We start from the raw sequence: 12,072 nt of genomic DNA on the forward strand, positions 1-12,072 counted from the left end.
CTGCAGAAGCACTCTCATGAAACCACGTCAGTGATGCTTATAAAACACTCAACACAGATCTACTAAAGGAAAAAGTTGTCAAAAATACTTGGACTTTTATTTTTTTAGACATCACTTTATTAAGGTATTTTAAAACAAAATTAAAGAGAATATCATGGTAAATGTATAAAGATGATTTTAAATCGATACAAATGATGATAGAATTACGTGCTTAATGTGTACCATAGTCCATGTGTTTAAACCATCAGTAATAATATGTCTATATAAGGATATGTGCGTATCTATCACCTCAGTTTACCACACAGTATAAATGTTCGTTAATTGATCAGAGATTAATAATGAGAAAGCTCTGAATATACAGAGAGGGAGGGGCTGTTCAGGAACAGTCACAGGGCAGAGAGAAGGCTCCCCGATGACAAAAATAGGGATGTGTGTGACCAGTGCGCACCCATCCCGTGCGAGCTGCTCACCTGCACCAGGAGAGTCAGCAGGATGTGACATCCAGCGGTGCACACAGTTGAATTTAATGTTTAGTGCTTCTATTGGCTGCTTACTCATTGTAAAAGCACCCTAATGTCTCTAATCATTAAATCTGTGATCGATCTCATGGGTCTTATGAAGACGAGCTCTTAAGCTAAACACTGTCAGCTGGCTTGGCTCAGCTGGGGAGCTTCAAGCATGAAATGGTAAAAGCCACCATGGTCACGGGCGGCTTGGGTAAACCAGGTTTAAACCATAGGCCTGGCCCTTCTTAGAACACTTTGATGATTACCCCCCTGGTTTACCCAAGCCGTCCGTGACCAGTACCACGCTGGCTTTTCCCATTTTGGTGCTCATCCAGCTGCTGTCTGTGTCTCCAAGCAGGAGCTGCTGGTTGATTGCTGTTTTGCAATGCTTCAAAACTATTTTCTGGGCTTCGTATGGTTTAACATACCATCTCTATGGGTCATCAAGGATATGGTAAAGCTGGGGCTAAAGACGCCCGCAACCAACTCCCAGGACCCGCAGGAGCTGTACTAAAACAGGGCTGTAAAAGTGTGTTCAAAAAGCATCAGTGAACACGCATATATGAATATTTCTGCTCAATGGCCGATGGCTATGCCTGTACAACATGAACAAGTCTGCACATCGTCTTGGCTTGCTGCGTGGATTGGAATGCGTTAGAGCAGCAGAGCTGATGCTGAAGATCCTGCAGAGAATCATAGAGGAAGTCTGCCTGTCAGTCAGCTGTTTTTAAAAAAGTGACATATTTCAGATTTGACATTTTAAAGATGATTTTTGCTCTTGTATCAATCTGTACCAGTGACTCGTGGACAGCGTGTTCTCCACTGGAAAAAATCAGTTCATGCATTCTTAAAGTGATTGCTGCTATCGTATATGTTCAATTGGATTTGTTTCTTAATGCAAATAATCCTGAACATGCACAAAAACAGTGCTTTAGGCCAAAGTGGGATTAATTAAAACTGCTGTACGTATGACTAGTGTCTGCATGCCTGATAAAAACCCATTTTTATTGTATTCTTCTAATTTTATTTGTTCAAGCTAATTTAGAACCAGTTCTTTTCACAGATTGATAGACGAGGCTTCTGGACTTTGACCGGGCTGTTAGGGAAAGCAATACTTAGTTAAAAAAACAACTAAATTATCTTACAACCTACCCAAAGGTGGACAATGCAAAACAGGAAAGCAGGGTTCTTTCATTGATCATAAAGTTCTGTTAGTCTTTGTTGATCAAAGTTAATAGAACAGCTGTCCTGTGGTTTTGTCAGAGCTCTTTCAATCCATTTCGGGGGACACTGAAGGATTATCACGGTCTCAGCTTGCTGCTCAGCTGACTGACAGGCTGAATCATAATGTCACTCTAATAATAAGGTAAGTAGACTAACCAGACTTGATGAGCATGATGTCCAGCAGAATAGAATGAGTACCGTCTGCTTATCTCATTTTCTCTCATTTGCCTTTTTAATTGACTCGGAAAGTACAGGCTGTTACGCTGACTAACATGCTGTATCGACCAAACCTTTAATTACCAAAGTTCTGTTACATGTATGAAACTTTCATAATTCTCAGAGGACATCAGGAGAAAAGAATGTGTCTCCAGTAGTCCATCAGTGCCTGTAACCTCCAGTTAGCTTGTGATGTGGATTAAATCGGTCCTCCAAACTATGTCATTATTCATCAATACCCTCTGTAAGAAATAACTATTCATCATTTTAGTAGCCAAATACCAACAGTCACATTAATTGCCAAACCAGAGTACAACATTTAAAGTTTTATAATCTGTTTGTTTAACATTAAAGCAGAAGATAAATACTACTGTAAGTAAAAGAGACAGATCAGAACGAGGGGTGAAAGTAATGGATTACAAGTACTCACAATACTGTAATTGAGTTGCTTTTATGGGTAGTTGTACTTTAAATTGAACATAATCCGTATGTTGTTAGTCGTGCCATTTCTTTTTTTTTTTTTTTTTTTTTTTTTTTTTTTTTTCTCTTGTCTGCACATTCTGTCGAAGGTTAACACTACAAGAAGTGCAATCTTTTAACAGCAATGCATATTTTGTTATTGCAATTAAATAAATTTATTTATTTCATTGCATAATTGTGACCATCACCAGCCCTCCCTAGGGAAGGGTAAGAAATACTTTATTAAAGGGAGGATGTAAAAAAAGAGAGGGCAGTGTTACACCAAGGTGAGGGGTTGGAGAGGGGTGGGGAAGTTAACAGGGAAGAGGAATACAAGATAGGAAATGGAATGGGTGGGGAGTAGTCGATAGATTTCAAGTGATGCGATGTGAAATTGTGGTTGTGTATATTGTGCTTATTGTTGAGTTATCAAGCCAGTTTGGTGACCAGTGTGCGGCTTAGGAATAATGGTGGTGGCTGTGAGCAGAGGAAGAAGTGAGTGGAAATTCCATAGAACAGGTATTTGGGAACAACGTGTCTGTGGTTGAGCCCGTATGAGTGTTATCCCACAGCCAAGGCCAGTGCATCCATGACAAATGTATTTCCAAGAACCGCCCACTGCAAAACCCACGAGCCGCCCCGGGCCCCGGAAGCAGCCAGGCCAGCAGCAAGAGCGGGCAACCCGGGGGCCCCCGGCGACCACCACACGGCCAAGCAGCCCCCCGAACGCCCCCAGATCCCAAACCGAGAGGCAACCATCGCCCCCCCCATACACACCCGAGAAAGCCCCAAGGAGCCAAGGACCCAGCGCACCACGCCACCAATCCAACCCCCAACCCCCAGACCCCCCACCCCATCCCCCCCCCACCCCCCCCACACCCCCGCGCCCAACCCCCCGAGGGAGGCCCAGAGAGCTCCCCGCCCGAGACCCCAGCGGAGGAGCCAAAGCCCACGCCCAGCAGACGACCAGAGCCACGCCGAACGGGCAGCCGGCGGGCACCCGCCGCCGGGCCCAGAGCCAGCAGGGACCCGACCCCAGGCCAGAGGGACCCGGAATGAACGCAGCACCAGGAGCAGCCCGCCCAGGGAGGACGACCACACCCCAAGCCGCATAAGGCACCAGGGGGCCGCCGGGAGTCTCCCCGTCGGCCCCCAGGCACCCCAACCTAGCCCCCCATGGCGCCCCAAATCACCTATTGTTGATAGTCGCCCGCGCCACGGGCTTTAGTTTTTTATTTATTATTTATTTATTTTTTTAAAAGCCAGGGCCCCCTCCAAGGGCCAAGCCAGACCGCCTTGTGCATCCCCAGCACCCTGCCTCACGGGGCACTGCCCAAGCAGGGGCCGTACCATTAGGTATGCAAGGGCGCGGCACGCGGCACCCGCTCGTGCCATTTCTGATCAAAGCCCAGCCCCTTCTTCTGTTCAGGTTTCTACCTATTACGTTGTTACCCACCAGTGACGTGCAGTCAGGGTAGGCAAGGTAGGCAGTGCCTACCCAAGGGTGAATTGATATTTTGATTATTTGTTTTAATTATAATATAATTACAATTTATTTTTCAATTTCCAATACCCTACAGTACCTATAGCTTTGAAAAGGACAACACCGCTAATCCCCGACCCCTCTCCTATTTCCTGGTACGGCAGAGACGCTGCACAGTCTCACTCCGCTGTAAGGTAGGAGGAGGCCACACCCTCTCTCAAAGGCACATTGCTGTGTTTTTATAGCGTGTTTTTTGTGTTTGCGCATGAACAGTCAGTTCCCCAAGATGAAAACCATTTACGTCCAAAGGCAGCTCTCTACGCTGCCTTTGGACGTAACCGTGCTATGCTAAATGCTATACGTAAGTTCACAGTGCATTAATGAATTGATATCACGTGACCGCTGCTGTTACGTTCTACACTACAGGCAGGATGACAGCCCTAGAGACGATAAAGAAACTTCTTTTTTAAGGAAAAACGTCAGCTTTTAAAAGATGGGAGACCAACACCTGAGCTACCAGACCTTCAGCAAAGGTAAGGTCAGAACATTGTTCGTATTTTCCACAGTGAATGGTACAAAAGGAAGGATTGGCTTTGTGGATGCTCCTCACTGAGGCTGTTCTGAGTTGTTGTCATCATTTTCTCCATGTTTCTGTGTTTCCAACACAAACAACAGATGTGCTGCCGTGTCATGAGATATATCTTGTTGGGAGAGTATGGAGGCTATATTAAATAATTGTTTATGTTTCTTTAATGGTTTTTATACGATGCTGATTTTGTTAGATTAACACTTGCCAGCAGAAACATATAAAATTGTCATTGGTGTTGATATTGTTGGTCTCGGTTTGCAACGTGCTGCCTACCCAACCCTAGTGCTCACGGCATGTCACTGTTACCCACATGGCACATTTGGAAAGTCAGGGTCTGTTGTGTTTTGTTAGTGTGTAGCCCTTGTGGTCCTCTTTTTTTTCTGTTGGCTCTGTTTAGTTTCTATGATAGTTCTAGTTTCACGTGTAAGCGTCTTGTCTCTGTGTTCCCAGATGTTCCTGCTCACGTCTGCACCTCCCAGTGATGGTTGTTAGTGATTAGCTGCCTCATATTTGGCACCCAGGTGTGGCTCGTTCCCAATCAGAGGGGTATTTCATAAAGCGGGTTTTGTTCAAACTCTGAGTATGTTCAGGCTCAAATGAAGGAAACTCTGAGTATCCCATTCCAAAAAGCGAGGTATGTTCTTCTCTGAGTATGTTACCATGGCAACATTGTCCGTGAACTAAACCTGGTCGCTGGCAGGTTTTATCAAAGAAACCCTGGGTTTCTACCTGGCTCCGCCCACCTGAACACCGTTTCTTAACACTTTAATGAACCTTAACACTTTTCTCTGAAACACATTAGTAACATCACACACCACAGACGTGTTCACTTCATTACTAATGTTGTGTTGCTTTACGTTTTTTTTTTTTTTGTGATAACAGTAATTTTCTTTATAACATTGTAGATGTAGATGATTAAGTGAAAGTCACTGAGAGGTTGATCTGCATTAAAACATCTACTGACGTCTGTCGTAAAGTTCTCTGGATAAAAACCTGTGGATAATATAAAGGAGGAGATGATAATTTAAATAAATCAACTTTTAAGGCTCGTTTGTTGTTTTATATTGTTATACAGTTAAATCTGTAGATTATACATCTTTGAAGGTATAATGGCGCAGTGAAGTTTTTTTATGACATTTTTTAGGACGTTGAGATGACTCTGGCGACAATATTACATTAATAATCAATATAAATGATGCAATATCAAGCGGCATTTACTGTTTTAATATCCAGTGTAACAGGAGGACTCTCTATGCAGCCATCCTATGCAGCTGACACGTCTCCTCAGACACATTTTATTCACATTATTCACCGCTCGTCACATCACTGAAGCAATAAAGTGATGAAGCGACCAAAAAGTGCGACTAATTACAGGTGATTTAAACTACTATAATCACTGAAGACTGAACACACCTTTAGAACAGGCTCATATTCCTCAAACACCGGCTTATTTCACCCATCAGGGTGAAAAAATCACTATCTTCCATTTGGTTGTCATGGCAGTTTGAGTAATCTTTGATCCATTGATGATGGCTTTTTATTGCGCGCGTGCACGTAAGTAACCCAAGGTGTACATACTCAGGGTTGATTGACCCAGTTCATACCAGATTTAATGGAATCCGATACCCGGAGTATGTTGACCTCGAGTTTATGGATAGACTCAGAGTTTGTTAACCCTCCTTTATGGAATACACCTCAGGCCTCCTGACTGTTTGGACACAAAATGGCTGTTGGTTCATTGGCAATGTTACCCTCCTATACGCTTCTGTGTTTTTGTCTCCCTGGTTTCCTTATGCCTCCTTGTGCCTTTTTGGATTTTGGTATTTTGTTGCCTTGATAATTAAAAATGGGCTGGTATTAACGTTATCCCTGCCTGCTGCCTTCATCTGTCTATGCATTTGTGTCCATATCCCCACACCATAACAGGCTATAGCCTGAGAACTGTTTTTATTTGAAATTGAATTCATTGGTGTTATATTATTTTAAAAATAATTGTGCATTTTGACAAACCTTTAATTTATACAGATGCCTTTTGTGGAAAATAGATTTGTCTCTTACAATTACACACGAGATGTTTACTGTATGCAAAGGAACCCTAGCAAGATTTATAAGTAACTAGTAACTTTTACTTTAAGTACTATTTCATTGAGCTACTTTTTACTTGTACTTTAGTATTTTATGTACAGGTATGGCTTACTTGTACTTGAGTAGATATATTAGTACTCTTTACACCTCTGATCGTCTCTTTTTTCCACCTCTGCTGGATAAAGAATTCTGGAGCCAGGCCTGCTGAGCTCCACCTGCAGGTAGAATGCTACACTTTTCAACAGGGCCTGTCCTATGAAATTCTGGGCTGGGGAGCAAAACCCATTTTTGAAAATAACTCGTTATAAGGGGGGAAAAACACATAAGAGCAACATAAAAGGCCTCTTGTACTGAGTGACAAAAAAAAATAAATAAATAATAATAATCAGAATTTTTTTGGGGAGAGGATTAGGGAGGAGGGCCCCCCGCAGGCCTGGGCTCAGTGCAATTGCTCCTGTTGCAACCCCCGTAGAACCGGCCCTGCTCTTTCAACATAAGCAGGTCAATGTTGCTATGTGAACATGAAAGTGTGTCACATAATTCATAACTCCAGCTGCCCACCTTTCTTTGTTTTTCATCTGAAGGAGAATCCTAAACACCAGACTGAGCTAATCTTGATGACTCAGCTACGAACATGGTCTAAAGGTCACCAATTAGACCCCGAGTTTAGCTGCAGCGCCTCCATTCTTCACACCCCCTCTGCTAATGTTTTCCATTGGCTGTGAGGCACATACACAGGTTTACCTGAGCTTCAGACCCCCTACCTGCTCTAGTAGGGAGAACAAAGGCCCTGTGATCCTCATTACACACCACAGTGTAGATTAAGCACAGATGTCAGGCCCTTTATGCCTCGCTCAAAAGCCTCTTTTACAGCCACATAAATTTGTCGTAATCTGTTTGTTTGATGCTAACAGAGAGTAATGTACGTCACAGGATTGACAGCTCTGTTTTTTTGAAGTTGTGAATCCGTGTATCGTTTGTTCATTCGTTTTTCATTATGTAACAAAAACATGAAAAACGAAAAAAAAAAAAAACACTCATTATTTGATATTTGTTTCCAAAACCAAAATGAAAAAAACGGAAAACAAATTCAAGCTCTTTTGCTTCGGTACAGAAAACGAAAAACGGAAAACGAACACCTTTATTCGTTTTCTCCATTACCAATTTGCCAAAGTACGTGACCCGGAAGTGAAGCGTTACACATTCCGAGATATCTTTAGCTTTGCAACACTTGTCCGTGAGGAGGTTCTGTGCCCAACACCAGCTAAAGCGAAAAGAACACGTTTCGGATGAACAGTTGGAAGCAGCGAACTTGTCATGCCGAACTGCCGTTAGCATAGCTGTTAGCATCGGATGAAAGTACACTTCTGGGTCACGTATTTTGGCCAATCGGTAATGGAGAAAACAAATAAAGGTGTTTGTTTTCCGTTTTTTGTTTTCTGTACCGAAGCAAAAGAGCTTGAATTTGAAAAACAAGGCATTTTCCGTTTTTTCATTTTGGTTTTGGAAACAAATATCAAATGAGTGCTTTATTTTTTCACTTTTCATGTTTTTGTTACATAATGAAAAACGAATAAACAAATGATACATGGATTGTTGTGCACTAGTAATCCAGATTTCTGGATGGGCCTGTGGATGAAATCGGTACCAAGGCGGGGGGAGGGAAGGGGGCTTGAGTCTGTTTCATATATATGTAAGAAAATGCATTTTTAAATATTTTTAGATGATTTATATTGGAATTAAAAGGGCCCTGTGTGAAAATAAGCTGGTTGTTAAGCACAGTTTTACATTAAAAACAATTATTCATGCTGCATCAGGGCCCTAGCTTTCACCCCGTTTAAAACAGTGTAAATGGTACGACCCGCATGCAGCGCTGTGGATGTGACAAGGAGTGGGAGATAGACAGCAGCAGGAAACCATGTCTTTCCTCAAGAAAGGAAGACCAGGCCAAAAATGCAGAGAAAGAAAGGAGAGGGGGAGAAGGTGAAATGAGAGAAAGCAACTGCAATCAATTCTTCAGAGGTGAGCTTTAAAAAACTTATTTTAGGCAATATATTATTTTGTTTGAAATAAACTATGTGCACTCTTGCACATTTAAATGCTAGAACATTCATTTTGCATATCAAATCTCACGGCTGGGGGTAAAGGCGTAGCCCTTGGAGGATGCTACTTTCAAAATCATGCTAGTTTTCGAAAATGATCTACCCTGCCTTTAAGTAGGTGGCCAGAGTGTCCCAATGATTCCAATCATTCTATATTTACCTTTTATTAACCTTTGTACCTTTTATTTACCTTTGTACCCATTTACTTTGTGTGTGTGTGTATATACAGTATATATATATATATATATATATATATATATATATATATATATATATATATATATATATATATATATTAATTATACCCCCCTACCCCACAAAACAACAATGATAATAAAATTACTAGCTGCCCCTAAATTGTAGCAAATGTATGTCACAAACACTATTCAATAAACTACTAAAAAATGGAATCATTAGGTTATTGCAGTTTTATTCAACCGTGGGGTCAGAACCATTAAAATGGAGTTGGAGTGAATTAGTAAAAAAAGTTGGTAAAAACAGACTAAAATTCTATTTTTAAAAATTTTTTGGGCTATTGTTATTTTGCAAATACACATCACACACAATAAATATCAAATAATATGTAAACTTTCTCAAATATAAATGTAGTTCAAATAAAATACAGTATAAATATCTGGAACACTTTAATAGCCATGATCAAAAACTAATTCTAGAAAGAAAGAAAAAATGTCTCTTTTGTGATATCCGAATTGGGGTCATGACCCAAAAAAGGTAGGAAAGCTTATATTATAATGCATGAATACTAGTATAGTTTCCGGGCAAAAAGAAGAAGTGTACATTGCTTACAGTAGGGGCCCAACAAGATGGTTTGTACCCAGGGCCCAATTGTGGTGCTACGCCTCTGAATGGATGAAATCAATGCAATAAATGTAACTTCACCTTTCATACATGATACAATTCTAGGTGAGGTTTTTAAAAAATCAACATAATGGACTGGTGAAAAAACTCATCTTATACATACATCCAGTTTGTAGACACTTTCTTATGAAATGCAAATTAAACTATAAATGCTTGCTGTTCAGTGCTACCACCATGCAATTTTGCTTCCAAACCTTTAAGCCTGTTTGTCAGTGGTGGTCTTTCATTAGTGCTCCACACAGTCCCTCTACTCTAACAAAGCCTGCAGGGAGGTGGCATGGAACATGGCACCACACTGTGCTCACAGTAGCATGAAGAAAGCATGGGAAAGAAAAAAAAAAACAATGGAATAAAAACCTCACCAAGTGTCAGCAGTCACTTTTTTTTTTTTAGAAACATGTTGCAATCTCATAAATTTGTTGAGAAACATGGGTTTGAATAATTTGCTGCTTTTGAACTTTAAACATAGGTTTGTGTAAATTTAAATATACATTGGAACAAATTCCCTAACCCTTACTCTTTTCTTCTCTCCTTAACATCTGCGCAAGTAGAAACAATCCCTTTTGGTTATTTTGATGATGAGTAGTAAAGATGAAATCATATAAACCAGTTCAGGTTATGGTTTGGTTTCAGATTGGGTAATTAGAATAACTATATTTACAGGATGGGTGAGGCTATGGTTATGATGAACTAAAACAATGTTGGGTAAAGTTAGAGGGAGGCTTTGGTTACATTGACATAACTAGAAATTAAATTTTAACATACAGTAGACTCTGATCAAATCAAAGGCTGGATGAATCTGCCGACTCACCACCTCCACCACAACACACTGTACTTACATTTTCTGCCATTTTGACTGCAGACAGTATAATGTTTAACCAGAGGTCAATCTACATTCAATTTTACAATGTTTTAATTAGATTTAAGAGTTTTAGTTGCCTTTTAATTAGTTTAGCTCACCACCCATCCTAGATTGGTCCACAATTACTTTTGCTGAGTCCATTGATGCTCCATCAACATCACTGCTGGCACTGTAGCTTTCATTTCAAACTGTTTTTTTAAATAAAAACTTGAATTAAGCTCATGCAGAAATAAGTGGCAAACCCTTTGATCAAAGTTTCCCACTGAATCACATTTACTTGCCCAACATGACTCAGTTACAGTCTTTTACTCCATTCTAAGGCTCCTAATGGCTCGTTGTTAGTTGGGTTTGCCTGTAAGTTCAGCCAGATCCACTTTTAGGCTAGAGCGCTAGCAAGCAACCCAAAAACTGCTCCAGGACAGAAGCTTATTTATCAAAATTCCCTTTGGTTTGGTTTGTTTGATCAGAAATACTGTAAATTAGATCAATTCTGTAGAGCAGTTTTAGACACGTGCTAGTGTCAACTCAAGTCTCATGTTTGGCATTTGAAACATCTTCAATACATCCAGTGATGGGCAGTAACACGTTCCTGTAATCAGATTACTTTTTCCAAGTAACGAGTAAAGTAAGGAATTATAAAGGAAGAAACAATAAATAGATTAGTTATTTTCCCGCAAGCAGGCTGTGTTACTGTGTTACTAAATGAAACCGTATCGCTACTGTTTGTTGGGCACATTATAACCCAGTCGGCCACCGTAGTCTGAAAGCCAATGATGTAAGCGGCATCACTAAAGGTCCATGGTATCATGCTATTTTTTACCCATCTCCATTTGTTCTAAGAACCCAAAAACATAGTATTTGAGGTTTATTTCCCCAAACTCGCCTGTTTTCCAGAGTTTTAGCCTCTGAAAAGTCACTTTTTGAGCAACTCTACACAAACGGGCTGATTTGCGGCCTACTTATGTATATTCATGAGCGGGCGTGTCTATAGACGGGCCACTGACTTTCTCCTCCCTGCACGGTGATGTAGGGCCAGAGTCATCAAATTGGAGCGAGGTGTTTGTGCTCACCCTGCAGTAAGAAAGGAGAAAATCACCCTCTAACTAATGATTGAGGGAATCAATGAAAAAAACATTTTGGGCATGTGTTTGAAGCCCAAATATCACTTTTATCATGTTTGAAGCACAGAAAAGTTGATTTAGCATAACATGGGCCCTTTAAACAACACAAACGAAAATAGAGCGTGAGAAAGAGCATGTCCAAGCTGCTTGGAAGAACCAACATGACCTTGAGTTTGACTCCGTAAAAGACGACAAAAACATTAGCGTCCGCTGTGCACTCTGCGTGGGAATAAAACTTGTATCTACATCGCAGAATTCCACCTCAAATCTGAGGAACCACCTAGCAAGGTGGCACAGGAATGGAAAAGTCAATGATAAAGCCCTAGATCAACATCCACTTCCACCAAACCAAACTCCGAGGGCCCATCTCCTGCTAAACAGGTGAAAATAAATTGACTGCTGCTGAACTGACGAAGCTCATCGCTGGCTATATTATCGAAGACGTGTTGCCAATTTCCACCGTAGATTCTGAATAATTAGTATACTAATTCTAGTATAGTATTAGTATACCTATAAGTTTACTTGCAGTATTAAATAAAGCGTTTG

The sequence above is a fragment of the Gouania willdenowi genome, chromosome 11, assembly GCF_900634775.1.
Source record: "Gouania willdenowi chromosome 11, fGouWil2.1, whole genome shotgun sequence".
Taxonomy (NCBI): domain Eukaryota; kingdom Metazoa; phylum Chordata; class Actinopteri; order Blenniiformes; family Gobiesocidae; genus Gouania; species Gouania willdenowi.